Below are 4,513 nucleotides of genomic sequence, written 5' to 3'. Positions count from 1 at the left end.
TAAGTGGGACTTCTAATCCTAGTTTTGTGAGAAATCTCCAAAGTGATTTCCACAGTGGTTTCACCAATCTACATTCCCTCAACAGTGGAGTAGGGTTCCTTTTTCCCCACAGCCTGTCCAGCATTTGCTATTGGTTGATTTCTTGATAATAGCCATTCTTTCTGGGGTGAGATGGAATCTCAGTATTATTTTAATTTGCACTTTTTGGTGACTAATGATGTTGAACATTTTTTCATGTATTTATTCATCATTAGTATTTCTTCCTTTGTGAGGTGTGTATTCATCTCAAATGCCCATTTTTGCACTGGGTCTTTGAATTTTAATGGCCTGACTTTTTAAAACTTCTTTCTATGTTCTAGATAGAAGTCCTTCATTTGAAGGGCAGTTGGCTAAAATTTTTTCCCAAGTTGTGGGTTTTCTTTTTACTCTATTGGTGATTTCTTTTGATGTGCAAAAACTTTTCAATAAGATGAGATCCCAGTTGTTGATTCTTTGAAGTATTTCCCATGTAGTTTGGTTTTTGTTCATGAACTCTCTGCCTACCCCTATGTCTTCCAGATTTTTGCCTACTTTTTCTTCCAATATATTTAGTGTTTCTGTGTTAATATTTAGATCTTTGATCCATTTTGACTTTAGTTTAGTACGTGGTGAAAGACATCCAGAGTACTAAAAGATAGTCTAGAAAGAGATTTAAAAAAAGACCACAAGTTCAAGAACAACACCAGAAAGGAATCACCAAGCAGAGCAAGCAATTAAACAGAGGGAAAAGGGAACCAACAGCAGAAAAAAAAACTTTTAAACAAAGTTTTGTTCAAAAAAAACTTCTTAGTAGTCAAAATTTAAACGGTAAAAAATACATGTAAGACATACTTTCCCAAAAACACTTAACTTTGAACAAAGCACCAAACGACACAAATGCAGAATGAAGCAGCATTTCAACTCCACTAAAAGTAGTCATCATAAAGGGTGTAAAAAGTACCTAACTTCATTAGGCACTGTTCACTTTTTAAACATACAATAAAAATATTGTCTACAAACAATATCCCAGCTCTATGACACATTCCAGAAACTCTTCATTGGCATGCTTTAGTAGTGACCAGGTGAGTAGGATAGAGATCTGGAGAGTGATCTGTACCCTTCATGACTGTAGTAAGGAGAAGATAATGGCCTTCTGTAGACCTGATCCCTGTCCTGAGCAGTTCACCATCCACCTCCTCCTCCACCATCTCCTTGCTATGATCTTCTGTAGTAGTCCCGATCATCACAGCCATGGTCATACCTTCTGTCATAGTAATCTGACTGCGTGAACTCCATAGGTAGATCTCCCCATAAAATTCCAGGTAAATTCCTGATGTTGGGGTATGTGATCTTTTGGTTGTAGAGAAGTCAACTCTGATCCTACTTCCATCTAGTTCCACTCCCTTGTCATGTTCTTTAGCTTCTTTAACGTCTACATTTTCAATATACACAAAAGCTAATCCTCTTGAATGCCAGACTGCTGCTCATCTACAACAGACACACTGGAGTAGGGTTATATTTAGAGAGCACTTCTCTGAAAGCTCTATGCCATACAAGTTCAACCCAAACACTCCAAGACAACAGTTTGAGTCAGGATTTGCCAGACTCCCAACATGGCGCCTTTGAATCGACATAGGAGAATGACTGTGGCTGTGGCATCTGCGATCATCCCGACTGTAAGAACTGCTTTGAGAACGTCTATGAGAACAAGATCGAGGTTGTGACCTTGTATAATGCCTTCTAGAGCTTCTTCTGGATCTAGACCTAGATTCGGATCTGGACTTGGGCTTTGATCTGGAAGGCCTGGAATCTTCCATGGAGCAAGACTTGCAGGGGTGTGCCTTGCAGATTTCCCAGATCCATTAGTGCTTGCACTTCTGAAAGCAGAATATTCTGGAAACAGAATATTCTGGAAGCAGAATAGGATTACCACTAGTCTCTGTCACTTGACATCGCAGCTCGCTGGGCTTCAGTGGAAGTTGCCAAGCTCTCCTGCCTTCTTTATAGAGGCTTTGCCACAGCCTAGCAGGACACTCTGGTTGCTGAATTGCTTAGAGCTGTGGAGCTTCATTCTAATTCTCAATTTCTTTTGCTATTCATACTCTTATTTTTTTCATTCATCTTCTTATTTTTAATTGGCAAATGAAGTTGCCCATATTTAGGGTATACAGTGCTATGATGTATACATTATAGGACAGCTAAATCAAGCTAATAACATATGTCTACCATTTTCTTCTGGTGAGAACACTTAAAATTTGGTCTGAGCAATTTTTAAGTATTTAATACATAGTTATTAACTGTAGTCACCAAGTTGTAGATCTCATGTTTCAACTTATTTTTTCTAACTGAAATGTATTGTAGGGGCAAAAAGGCACAGTACTTTTCCTCACCTATCATAAGAGTAAAAGATAACACTCAACAAAACATAGCCTAATAAGGGGAAAACATGAAAATTTATTTGATCAAAGTTTTACACATTACAGGAGCCTTCCAGACAATAATCCAAAGACTCAGAAAGAACTATTTTTATGTTTAAATTCCATGAAGAATGGACAATTGTGTAGAAATACAGTTGAACAACAGGAAGTGAGCTAGTGATAACAGACAGGAAACCAACAAGGCCTACCTGTTCGGATTCTTATTGGCTTTTCTGTGAAGGATTCGTTTCTCCTGGGTGTATGGACAGGATCCCTCTGGAATGAAGTTCTTCAGGAGAGAAAGAAGAAGACAGCAACCTTTCTAGGTTTTATGGCTTAAAGAAGAAGGGCTCTAGTTACTCTGGCCCACCTTAAGGAAGAATAATTGGTGGGGGAAAAAGAGGTACTACAAATAAGAGCACCAGAGAAAGCCTTTACATGTGAAGATTTCCAATTCTCTGTTCAAAGTGTTCACCCTTCCAAAGTACTATACTTGAGACTATCATGTTTTGAGGCCCCAGTGCATCCTTTGATCAATGTCTCCCAATCCTTTAACTGTCTAGCCCCTGTCCACTACCGTTCTACTCTCTGCCTCTATGAAGTTTAGTTTTTAAAATTCCACATATCGGTGAGATCATTAGTGTTTTTCTTTCTGAGTCCTTCAAGTTCATCCATGTTTTTCCAGGTGACAAGATTTCCTTCTTTTTTTATGGCTGAAGAGTATTAAATTTTTGAATATATACCACATTTTCTTCATTTCTTAAAGGATACCTAGGTTGTTTGTGTATCTCAACTCTTGTAAATAATGCTTCATTGAACACTGAGTTACAGATATTTCTTTACCACACTGATTTCATATCCTTTGCATGTATAACTAGTAATAGAATTGCCAGAGTTAAGATAGTTCTATGTTTAACTTTTTTGCTGCCCAGTGTTTAGTTGGTGATTTAGTGGGTATGACACATGGAGAGTAGGTACATTGTTTATATATCATTGTCTTTTTAAAATATATAATGATATGTGCTGCTGATACATACAACACAAAATAAGACCTTTTCTAACAGCTATACACAAGACATTCAATGTTAGATTAATACACTGGATCCCAGGATGACTGAATGGGGAAAAGTTGTTCTAGGCATGTTTGATGAAGAAACCGGAAGCATATAACACACCGTAAACACACATCTGGGTTGAAGATTGAGATATGCAACTTTGGCAATGGCACTTCAGAAATGTTGGCACAATTTCATACTATTTTAGGACTGAACAAGTTAAGTGCCATCTAGTACCAGGATATAACTGTAGGGCTTTATGAACCATTCCTATTGTTAGCTTTAGGAAACTGATGCTTCTCTTAGGCCACCTTAATAATCCTTCTTTAACCATTAGTGAGATAAAAAAGGATGCCATGCACAACCTCCAAATAAATCCTACTATTGACTAAAACCACAGCTCTTTGTAGATCTCCCAGAGTGTACCTGGATTTTCCTTCAAATGGGCCTCTTTCTCAGAAGTCAGCTGTCTTCACAACCCATGAGATTTCATTGTGTCCCAAAATGCAAAGTACAATAAGGAAGACACCTGTTATTCCACAGAGTTTTTAATCATGGTGGAAATGGAATGCATCTGCATAGGATTCCTCCTTATATACTTATGTCTAAATCTGACATAGATAACCAGTGGTCCAGGATCTGTAACTTTTCAGTTTAGTCACCTCGTAAGCATTCTCAGCCATCTGTTAGTGAACTCCTTTTCACAGTTCCTCACCTGCCGAAGTCTGAGTACAGATCCTTTATGGAGAGACCAGTAGCACTCACTCCACTCCATGCAGGCACAGTAGAATCTTGAAGCTCCCCAAGGACCTGCCCAGGACAGTTTATTGGATGAACTCCACCTTATCCCCATCAGCTAATGGAACAAGGCTGAATGCAGACTGAAACCACTTCTAATAACGCAGTTGTTGGGAAAACCACTTAGCACCCAATCTATTTAGGTCAAAATATCCATGGTTTATTGAAAGGAACAGTTAATGCCTAATTTTTTCTCTTTTTGACCAATTTTGCATGCTTATATCT

The 4,513-nt window shown here is 38.2% G+C and overlaps 1 pseudogene; it reads right to left on the bottom strand.

Moving 5' to 3' along the window:
* Nucleotides 1–1,073: 1,073 nt before the first annotated feature.
* Nucleotides 1,074–1,835, bottom strand: LOC102014299 (annotated as a pseudogene).
* Between the last annotated feature and the right edge of the window lie 2,678 nt (nt 1,836–4,513).

The sequence above is a fragment of the Chinchilla lanigera genome, unplaced genomic scaffold (assembly GCF_000276665.1).
Source record: "Chinchilla lanigera isolate Chin_1 unplaced genomic scaffold, ChiLan1.0 scaffold00043, whole genome shotgun sequence".
Taxonomy (NCBI): Eukaryota; Metazoa; Chordata; class Mammalia; order Rodentia; family Chinchillidae; genus Chinchilla; species Chinchilla lanigera.
The sequence above is the reverse complement of the archived record's forward strand: the minus strand, read 5'-3'. Positions and strand labels throughout refer to the sequence as shown.